Source organism: Andrena cerasifolii, chromosome 8 (genome assembly GCF_050908995.1).
Source record: "Andrena cerasifolii isolate SP2316 chromosome 8, iyAndCera1_principal, whole genome shotgun sequence".
Lineage (NCBI taxonomy): Eukaryota > Metazoa > Arthropoda > Insecta > Hymenoptera > Andrenidae > Andrena > Andrena cerasifolii.
In genome coordinates this window covers 4813489-4825689 of record NC_135125.1, presented here as the reverse complement: position 1 = coordinate 4825689, position 12201 = coordinate 4813489, and positions in this window count along the sequence as shown.

Below are 12201 nucleotides of genomic sequence, written 5' to 3'. Positions count from 1 at the left end.
TATTCGCCAAATAATTGAGCAACTGAAGTATTCAAATACTCGAATACCGAAAAATTCGACAAACAGTCCCAGCCCTAGTTGTTACCCAACATCCATACGACACTGATGTGATTAAGGTAAAATACTATTATTATTATTATTGGAAAATTGGAAAACGTGCAAGATTTTACATACCTACTTCGCTAAAATAGTTTAGTTCCTTGGTTACATTGGATGTACAGTGGGGTGGCCTTTATTTTGAACCTGTGATTTCTTTTCCTCTCACCCCCTAATATGGTTCCATTTCACAAAAAAATAGTCCCTGAAAAATATTATTGCAATCTGACAAAAGGAAAGGGCACCGACCAGGCCTTAAAGTTTAGAATTCATCAATGGTTTGAATTTGAAGAATTTCTCAAAAATGGTAAGCGCTATCGAAATTTTGTTCAAATAATATTAAAAGAGCATTCAATTTCCCACAATTACTGTATACATAATTTGTTCGTGCTTCCAACCATTTTTTAGATAATAGCGTTTGCATATAGGGAGCACATATCGACAATACGTCACACCGTACAGGTGGGACGCGCGGGCCTCTTTACGTGTATTAAAACGCTATTATCTAAGAAATGGTTGGAAGCGCGAAAAAATTATATATACAGTAATTGTGGGAAATTGAATGCTCTTTTAATATTAATTGAACAAAATTTCGATAGCGCTTACCATTTTTGAGAAATTCTTCAAATTCAAACCATTGATGAATTCTAAACTTTAAGGCCTGGTCGGCACCCTTTCCTGTTATCCGATTGCAATAAACTTTGTCAGGGATTATTTATGAGAGCAAAGAAACGTAAAAAAAAAATCGACACGTATAAATAAAGGCCACCCTAATGTACAGTTACTCAGAAAAATATCCGTCCACCCTGTACGTAGGGTAGACCGGGGCGAATCGGATCACAGGGCGAATCGGATCAAAATAAGAATTTAGTCCATATTTCTTACATCCCGATAGAAATGAGATCGTTACAATTTTGGTCTGGAATTAACCTACGTAATCTGCAATTTCGTATTTAAAATAAAATGTAAGCTTGAAAATTCAAAAGTGTTTATTGTTATTAGTTTCCACGGTGTCCAAGTCTAGTATTTGATGCATTTTAGGCTATTAGGAATCGGATCACTCTTTTTTCATTTGAGTATTTTTATGATTATAAATATGATAATTGTTTATATACAGATGGTTCGTACGTACATAAAAAAGAGCAATCAGGCACCATGGTGTCAAAAAAAATAAAGGAAGCTGTGATAAAAATTAAATCTAAAAAAAAATGAAGAAAAATATAAATAAATTAATGGTCTTAAGAAACTGTGGTCTTAGAAAAATTAATTCGTCCATTTTCAGAAGATTGTCTGAGAAGTTTCAGGGCGAAAAGGATATTTCTCACTTTTTGCTTTTTTGTTTGCGGAAGAAACATTTTTAAGTTTGATTTTATTTTCTATTATTAATCTTAAAACCAAAGGTGTACTGGTCACGAATATATAATAAAAAATTAATTTTTTAATGTTTGACTATTCTTTTTTACCGTCAAACACAAAGTGATCCGATTTGAACATATTTTACATATTAAAATCGACTTCAACGTAGAAATTCAAAGTGCATCGAATTCAAAAATTCTGCAGAATTTATTTAAAAAAGTATTATTATTTAAAGATCGTGAAAGCAAATCTCCAAAATTCAATATTTAATTTATACAAACGTAATTACAATAAATTAATATTCTTCTAATATTCCTCGACTTTATTGTAAGCTTGAATTTATTATGCATAGATTCAACTAATTTCCTATGAAATTCGAGACTATCCTCTTCCATTCTTCTATTAAAATTTTCTATACATCACGTTACATCAGGAACCATTGAATTTTCTATTTTTTAAACGAAATGAAACGCAACCTTTGATAGAACCGCTCCATTTCGTTCAACTATTTCCTCCACAGATGCAATATTGGTCTGGCAAACCAATTCCAACGAAAGTGGGAGATTTAAAATTGTACTGAAAACATCAGTAAGTGAGATTAACTCAAAATTCAACATCGTTTAGTATTAAGCGAATTTGGAGTACTTTTTAGGGAAACATAGTGGACGAGAAATAATTATAATACCCTGTGAATCGCTTTACATTGACGATCGTGATAAATTATATGGGATATTGCAAACAACCGTGCGGAAACAGGGACGTGAGGGATGTCAGGAGCACGTGACATAGGCAGTTTCCCTCTTTTTTTTCCCTAACTTTTTCTCGCCGTTGGAGCCTACACGCCACGTATGCACGAAACTGTTTCATGTTGTAGGCTTGTTCGATGCATCGTTCAATGCAGGATATTGTAGCATGACGTATCATGCGACTGCAGGGCGATTGGCTTGCCGGGGCCATCGTTAGTATCGGATATCGATTATGTAGACCTTTCACGTGAAATTTATCACTCAAAAAGATGAATTCAGCCCTGTCTGACTTGCGATCGCTACGAAATAAGCTATAAGCAAATTCACTGTGAGATTTGATAGATATCAAGCGAAACGTTTCGAATGACAGAGAACAGCCTAGCAGCCAAGCTCTGGTACGAAAATGAATTTCCACGCAGGTCAAACAGTATTTCAGTTGTGAACTGGACAGAAAATATTCGAATGGTCCCCGTTCTTTGGCTACAATTTTGACTGGATATTCTAGACAATAATTCTAGCCTGCTATATGTTACTGCGGATCCGTGCCCCAGGACCGAGGTGCCACGAGACGATGCTAAGACGCGGCGCAATGCCTCCGAAGGGAGAAAGAGCAATAGTTTTTTTAACAAAGCTTTTCAATTCTAGTTATAATAAAAAATGATAAGCGGTCGTGCTTGAAGGTCTTGACCAAGAACTCCGAGTTGTTCTTGCAAATATCGAGCCGAATATTATAAAACTATTTTGTTCATTAAAACAAGCACAAGTATAAGTTTACTTATATTTAGTCAAAAGCTAATATTAGTTAGAGTTTCAAGTTAATATAGCTAATATTATTTGTAAGTAAAGATAATGTTGTTTGCTTGTTACTTGCGATGTTGAATTTATCAAATAAAAAACAATAAATTAATAAATGTAATTTTGTTCTACAGATAATTCCACTTTCATTTAAGAGCAACGTCGTGAAAATTGTACTTTAACATTTAATGTTGTGTCTAGATTCTGGGGAAATTAATTAATTATCTTTACTAGAATTTGCGTCGAAGCATTTCGAAAGAGTTATCGTATTTCGTAGAAGCACATTGATAAGCACTAAACTACACGCAAGCCTTTTTTTCAAGTACAAATATCCCTGTTAATAACAATGTTCGATCAATTGAAATTCTCGACAGCACAATAATTTCATATAAATAAAATCACATTACAGACAAATCTGGGGCACATTTTTATTAAATTCGCTACCCAAATGCCCCGCGTCGAGGCTTTAAAGGAGGCGAATGGGGGTAGAGGTTAGGGGCGGGAGGCTACTAGCAGAGGGACGGAGTATTCGGTAGAAAACGGAACCCACTTAAGAGCGAAAATTTTCGTTGAAAGTCGGCAAATAAATAATTCTTGAATGCGGCATTTCCGCGGAACGAAGACCCACCTTTCCCTAGTACAAACTCAGTTCGTCCTCTCCATCCTCCTTTCTAGTTGAGCGGGATCCAAAAGCGACCTTCCTTTTCCCGTGGGACAGCCACCCTTATCAGCCATTGATTTACATCTCGAATTGTTCCTGCGGGAACCCGCCTACCTGTCGCACTTCTTCCGTTCCTATTTTTCTTTGCCGACACCCGGACGGCTGCATCATTCGACTTTTCGTTTTATCCTTGCCGCCCCCAAGTCTTACAGAATACACCTACTTGCTATCGCTGTACACGTCCCTTTTGAGCGAATTCGCCGCGTCTTTCCTTGTCCCTCAATGACATTTACTCAATTTTCTGATTGCCACGGCGATAATTCGTACCTAAACCCACACTTTTTTCCTCCAGATTTTGAATCCTTAACTTTTGACCTTCAAATTTTGAATCCTCAATTTTTGACCTTCATATTTTGAATCCTCAACTCTTGCCCTTCAAATTGTGAATCTTCAATTTTTGAACTTCAAATTTTGACTCCTCAGCTTTTAACCTTCAAATTTTGAATCCTCAGCTTTTGACCTTCAAATTTTTAATCCTCAACTCTTGCCCTTCAAATTGTGAATCTTCAATTTTTTACCTTCAAATTCTGAATCCTCAACTTTTGACCTGCAAATTTTGAATCCTCAGCTTTTAACCTTCAAATTTTGAATCCTCAGCTTTTGTCTTTCAAATTTTGAATCCTCAACTTTTAACCTTAAATTTTGAATCTTCAATTTTTGATCTTCATATTTTGAATCCTCAACTCTTGCCCTTCAAATTGTGAATCTTCAGTTTTTGAACTTCAAATTTTGAATCCTCAAGGTTTGATCTTGAAATTTTTAATCCTCAACTTTTGAACTTCAAATTTTGATTCCTCAGCTTTTAACCATCAAATTTTGAATCCTCAGCTTTTAACCTTCAAATTTTGAATCCTCAACTTTTGACCTTCAAATATTGAGTTCTCAACTTTTGACTATCAAATTTTGAATCCTCAACTTTTGACCTTCAAATATTGAGTTCTCAACTTTTGACTATCAAATTTTGAATCCTCAACTTTTGACCTTCAAATATTGAGTTCCCAACTTTTGACTATCAAATTTTGAATCCTTAAATTTTTACCTCCAGAGAGATTTTGGGAATAACAGGGGCCTATTGACGGTTTAGAGTTTTGCAGTAGGGTGGAACGAAATATAGGGGCAAAATATTTTTCTATTATTCATGACTTCTAATAGTGAACAAAAGTTGCCTATTACAAAGTTACTTAAGCTGTGAAACTTTGATCTTGATCAACAAATTTTTTGAGCTACCGCAAGCCATTAAAAAATTCATATTTACTAATTGTATGATTTTTTACTGGCTTGCTTCACCTCAAAAAATTTGTTGATCAAGATCAACCTTTCACATCTTAAATAACATTATAAAATGCAACCTGTGTCTACTATTAGAAGTCATAAATAATAAAAACATATTTTGCCCCTACAATTCGTTCCACCCTACTGTACATGTATGCTAGTGTAAATACTGCTGTGTGCACAGTGCCTATCGCCTAAATGCTGTACCATTCGCTTCATCGTTACGTACACTTGCCGAATATAACGCAAAATATTATTACCGCGTGTTTTACCAATTTCCTGACAACAAACATTTGTGAACATATTCTACAGTTAGTAACTCGCTGACTATAATCCCTAAGTAGATTCATAAAACATTTACACCATGCATACAAGAGCTGAAAGAACATGTACACCAATCGGTTAACTGGCTGTACGAGTGGTCTCAGGATAAAATTTGTCGAAGAATTCTTCACAGCGTGTATGCATTCTTGCGCGACAGAATAATGAAATGCAGCTTATGCAATGCAAGGAAACTATTGAGTTATTCAGTTACCTTCGCCACTTCGAAAATCCTCTCAATCTTGTTGAAGATCCCACATTTTTTTTCCTCCACTTATGCGATCTTTTTGCGCGTCGACTCGCGAATTCGGATCTGCATATGTAAGGAACTAAAAAAACAGACGGAAGGAATAAAGCGAACTGAATGCATACAGAATGCATGCACTCTTGAGGGGCATGCATTGATCACTCTGCTCGGCAGATATTCAAATAAAACTTCTGTTCCATTGCACAGGCAACTTGGGTAATTGATCCAGACCTGTATTTCCTAGATACCTCTAATTCTTTGCCACATATTTATTTATCATATTATTTATAGCATCAGAAATTTATAACCACCAACATCATACCTAAGTGAATTTGTAAATGGAGAAGACTTGAGAAAAATAAATTTCAACATAAAATGACAGGTGAAATATTTAAAAAGGGATTAAAAAATTGATCATCGAGCTCTGATGCTTAAATCACACACGAGTAAAGCTGGGTCAGTAAAACATTTTCAATATTTTATATTCTGTGCAAATATTTAGTTTAAAAATACGTCGCCAGTGTAATCCTTTAACGACAGTTAAAAAAAATTAAATATTTTACGAGCTCAGAGAGGAATCAACCAAAACAAACATTTCCAACTCTATACTTAATGTTACATAATTATTGCATCGTAACGGTGTGATTTACCTTTAAATGGACACAAAAAGTTTTATAAATATAAACGAACTGAGAAACCTTCTAGCAATAATCGTCACTGAAATTTTAATAACAAGATTGTGGTGACCATTGCAATAAAAAAAAAATCCTCCCAAAAAGAGAACGTTATTTTAGAACATTACTCGGCCACCGCGAAATTCTGAACTCTGCAACAGAGAAAGGTGTTCCTCGTCTAGGATAATTCCTGTCTTTTTTTCACGAGGAAAAGATGGCAGAGAGTTTCGCCCGTCATATAAAGCCCCGGACTTTTTGCTTGCCCCGCCATTGTTCCCCCGACAATGTACACGCAGTAGTACAACAATTTCACGGGTGCTTTTTAGAGAATTACGTTGCAGCAACGACACTCGTGATCACGATCGAATAATTCACGGGAATAATTAAAAAGGTCCGCGGGCACGTTGAAGGGAGGCGCGCGCGGGCGCATCGAAACTGAACGGTAATGAGAAAAATCGAGGGAAAATAATCCAGACTATTTCGCTAATAGATTTTGCAGCGAAATGAAAAGATTGCAGCTGATATCGCGTTTAATGGAGCAGAAATACGCTCATAGCGGTACCATCGAGAGATGAATTCCCGTACACTTCGGTTTTTCCGCTGTTCATTTCCTACCCTGTGCGCTATCTTTCTTGCGTGCCACCGGCTACTCGTTATCGTGTGCGCCCGAAATTATTCAATTATTTAGCAGAAATATTGTGCGGTACAGTGACATCATATAAATACAGCGTTATCTTTAAAACGAAAGTAAGTTAGAACACTGTTAAGGAGTCGTGCTCAGTCAGGAGGCCGAAAATAAGGGTGGTCTTTGGTAATTTTTTGCGCAAAAGCTATAACACATTTCTCAGAAAATCTTTTTTCCTTTTATGGATTGCATCTAGTACCGTGCATCGTAATTTTTTTATTTAAAAATATTTATCAATAACTAAGTTATTGTCCATCAATCGAAGCTTCTCTAAAAAAAGGGCTTCTGCGGTGACCACTGCTGCTCGAAAGTCGATCTTTTAAAATAAAAAATTCAAAAGAATTTACTTATTATATTATATTATCTAGTATTTGAACGAAGGATTTTTCGAAATATTTATTTGGGAAAAAATGGCTGACGTTTAAAGTAAAAGTTTCAATTTTTATCATAAATCGTGCCTGATTTTCAATTAAAAGAAAACTAAGCATCGGATAAAAAGATCCTTCGTTCAAATACTAGATAATATAATATAATATGTAAATTCTTTTGAATTTCTTATTTTAGATGATCGACTTTCGAGCAGCAGTGGTCACCGCAGAAGCCTTTTCTTTTACAGAACCTTCGAGTGATGGACAATAACTTAGTTATTGATAAATATTTTTAAATACAAAAATTACGATGCACGGTCCTAGATGCAATGCTTAAAAGGAAAACAGATTTTTTGAGAAATGTGTTATAGCTTTTGAGTAAAAAATTTCCAAAGACCACCCTTTTTCGGCCTCCTTTTCCCTTTTGATCGATGTTTAAACATATTTAAATGTTCATAATGCAGCAATAACTTATATCGTTGAATTCGGGAGGGTTCATAGAATAATTTGACGCAACGAGCAACCGAATAAGTATTACCGTTTCGACACAAAAGATGTTCAAAGTTGAAAATTTGCAGTTTTTTTTCAAAATCGAATTTCTCAAAAACTGAGACTGATGGCGACAAACGGTTTGCGGATTCGTTTTCAGGGCTTGAAAACCTATAGGAAACGACTGTTGAGTGTTACAAGTCCAGATGGCTGTCGAACTGTGTAATTAATTCATCGAGTAGTAGGTACACATAAGTGGTAACATTCGCCTCGCTTATTCTTCTAATTTTTAACGTGATATAATTTAATATTATGAATATAATCAAGGACTAAACACTGTACACCAAATTACAAGCAGATCTAGAAAATACGTAGGGTCAATCGAGACCCAGAAAGCTCCCTCAGAGTTAATGTAACCAAGTGAATTCAAGGTAATCAGCGAAAACAAATTCACTTCTTTGTATTATACTTACCTTTGCATTTCAGACAGTTATTTCCCACAAGCGTGCTATTAATTTAATGAAGCTCCCTAAAAAGCTACTTAGGCTTTGTTAGCACGTTTCAAGGATTCCTGGACGATCAAAACTTGCGAAGACTTTCAAAATGTCCACGAGCTACCCGAGTTTCGAACGTTGAAAGTTTCAGAGAATTTCGAGAGTTTTTAAAGCTCTCGATATTTACAATACCTACCTACCGCTCTCGAGCTTTCGGAGAAATCATTTTCCTAAATTGAAGCAGTGCTCCAGGCCTGATCGATTGAGAGCCCTTGAAAATGTTTTCGTATCGGAGTTACAACATACGCAGGCTTGCAATTAATTTTCATTCAACGAGACTGAAGCACATGTAATTATAACACATTTTTAATAACTCTTAGAAACTCTTATCCCGATTTGTATAATACAGTGCCCTTTTGCGTTGCACACGAGACTACTTAACCATATGTTACAGTATTGATTAACAGACGACGGCGCTATCCATCAAACTTGTATTTTGATCAAACAAGCCCCTTGGCCCAAACCTAGTGACGTCATTTGTCATTCATGCGGTCCGAAGTGTTAAAACGTCATTCTGTCAAACCAATGGCGCAACGTCTTACCTAATATCCTCTATGTATATTGCATGCGGATAGAGGATATTACGTGACGCTTCCATTAATTTGGCACGTGCTCCGTACACTGTAAATGGTCGAAATTGCATAATAAATTTCGCAAACTTAATGTTAGAGAGCTTAATTCACCTTTTGTAAAACGCGTGTTAAAATTGCGGCTTAAATTCTGTGATGAATTTTATACAAAAGGATTTTAACACCCTGAGTGGCGTCGGCGTGTTTTCACGCTAAGGGATTTGCACGGTTTTGGCGTGCTTCCACGTTCATATTTTTTTGGAAAGCATCTAAAGTATCGCTAAAATTTTTTTCGGCAATTGCTTATAAGCCTGCGCCACTCAAAGTCTTAAGGGTAAGTACCCTTTATAAGCTGAATCACAAACTTCGACGAAACAGCTAATTTTACGCACGAAAATGATTTATAAAAAGAAAAATTATGGGTTTTCTTTAAGAATTTTCTTGGTTTATTGATTTCAGATAATTTTACAAGGTGTTATAAATTCCCCAGATGCAGAACTTTCTTTGTATCAAATATATTATGCAATATTTATTTATTACCTTCAATGGTATGCAAATAGAGCCTAAAGAATTTTTTTACACAATGACGTTTACTTTTTTTTTAAATAAAATCCTATAGATAACCTATTTTTGGAGTGATTTGATGGGAGGGTATTTAAAAAGGGTGCTCCCGTAAACCGGCTGATATTTTCGAATTACAGTTATTTCCGCGTCAACAATTCCCACTAAAAATCGGACTTCTGCTGATTTTGCAAACGATATACTATGTATACCTCTTCGCATGTATTTCATTCCTCGCTACTGCACGAACACTGTATTACGGAGTCACTCTGTCAGTAACGAATAATCGGTCAAACGTAAATGATACTCGTTCGTTGTAATAATTCATTGGGTCAAACGTTGGATAATTAATTTCAGGTACACCCCGCGTAATATTATACGAAGAATCGAATATGCGCATCCCTGTAAACTGTAACGGATGATCTGCAATGCAACAGTTGGTAGAAAATTCAATTAACGCTTACTTGATAAAATTATCAACAAAACAACCTTGTCGATTAAGCAAATTAAACAGCGGTCTGTTAAATTGATTAATACCCTCCTCCCTGCCAAGTGTCGTGTAAAGCGTGCCCGTTATTGATTACGTATTAACGCGTAGGTACCCGCCGTTACCCTAAACGACTCATTTCGCAGTCTCCAGTAAATTCCCCGCGTCCACCCCTCCCGTTAATGTAATCCAAAAAATTCTAGTCTCAGTAGTGGCGTCTCTTTTTTTTCATTTTTACATTTACCTAGGACGTTGGAAATGCATCGCGACAAATTGCATTAGATTGCCAGCCAAGGGTAACTAATGCAATTCTTCGTCCTAATGCTTACACTACTTCGTTATTTCCGATTGCCGGTCTGCTCTTCCAGGCAGCCACTCAAAATTCGATTCCCTCTTTCCACGAGACACCCACCACGACATTTTAACCGCTCGGTCTGTGCGGCTCCTCTGCCTCCGTTTTTCCACTATCGTTCCGCCGGGTACACGATTAACCCGATAGCACACGGGCAACGATAGAACATTCGGCAATAAATATAAAAAGAGCAATCTAACCTGTTTGGTGACAATTTACCTTCTACCATTTCGTACGGGCACACTGGCGAGCACGCAGTTATCGCCACAAAATGGCAACACACGCGCACGGAGCGCTGTACCTAATTCAGTCGGGTCTGTTGCTATGAATATTGACACTGCGTGGCCCCGAGATAATACTAAAAGTTATAAATAATCGGACGGTTAATAAGTGAGCACGATGCAGCTGGTCTGTCGCGTGAAATTTTGGAGGATGAACAAAAATTGGCGAAACAGCATTTTTATTTTTTATTTTTTTAATTAATTCAACGCATCGAAACGGCGAACTAAATGCACATGAATTTCTGATGCAAAGCTGAATAATTTATTCTGGAATATGTATGAAAATATGCAGAGTATTGACGGATATTGGTTGCGTCAGGTGTAGAGCGAATGTACAGTAGCGTTTGAGCGTTTGCTGGAAGTCGGCTTTTCAACTTTACTTTGAAATTTAGAACGAACTTGTAAAGTGAATTTCTGTTGCCGTAATAGCGAATGGAAGTAGGGGAAGAATACGCTGTGGGTAAGAAGCATTCTTCATTTATAGAGATATCTTTAAATTACGATATTCCCTGGAAAATATATGCTTATAACGAGTAATACATAATGGTGGTTGCAACTCAGTCATTGCAAATACGTCAGTGACAAGTGTGTCAAAAACAAACAACAAACAGAGTTCAAACTGCAAAAAAAAGGTCAAATACAAAATACGAGAGTGTTGAAAATCAAGTTTGAAGTATAAATAATAGTGGAAGTATAAATAAAGTTCTACGGTTCAATGAATTCCGACTTTACCAAGTAATTTAAATTAAAAGGAATTTAAGACAGTTTTTGGGGATTAGCGGTAGGTATAAGTAGGGTTACCATGTTTCGTCATCAGCAGGTACAGAAAGAGGCACGAAATAATTTTTTTTTTTGCAAAAGGGTAGTTTTATCGTAGTGATTACAAAATTGCATACAATGAAAGCACATAATAGTACTTACAAGTGCGGCAACGATCTATTTGGCAGCCAAGTCATACTTTTCTGTACATAAAGCTTTGTTCAGAAATGCTTCACTATTTTTAATTCCTCCACAGAATTCCAAATCGCGAAAAAAGAAAAACCGGGACGTATTTTTAAGCCGACCGAGGCACCTAGGAGAAGGGTTGAACACCGGGATGCATGGTAACCCTAGGTATAAGCGGCAGAGTAGTAAGACCAATGGGGAGTTTTTAGATGACTTTTTGAATTATGCATAGATCCTGCAGCAGCTTGGTGCAAGAGGAATGAAGCTTTCGAGTCCAAGTTCAACTCAATTGCTATTGAGAGGTAAAAACTCCGAATTCTTCATGCTCTAGTTTAAATCGTAAAATATTTCTGAAAATAAACGTATGAACTGAATTCAATGCAGAATAGAAGCATGAAGATTTGTGTCTCAAGAATAGCGAGAAAAGTCACGCCTGTATCATTATGTAGGTTCCTGCCACTGTTATTAACGCGCAAGGAAAGTCAAAGTAAAAGAAAAATGATATAGAATTGACTTATAATTCGAAAATGTTTGATTTTTCCACTCGTGTTAACGCAATGATACAATGCGATAAATCCATCATGTCCAATCTATTTCTTATCAAATTTATCATTGTAGCGTCCCAGCCCCACTATGGGACTACGACTGTTAAGGGGACCCTTCGGTCAAACCCCTTAAAAAA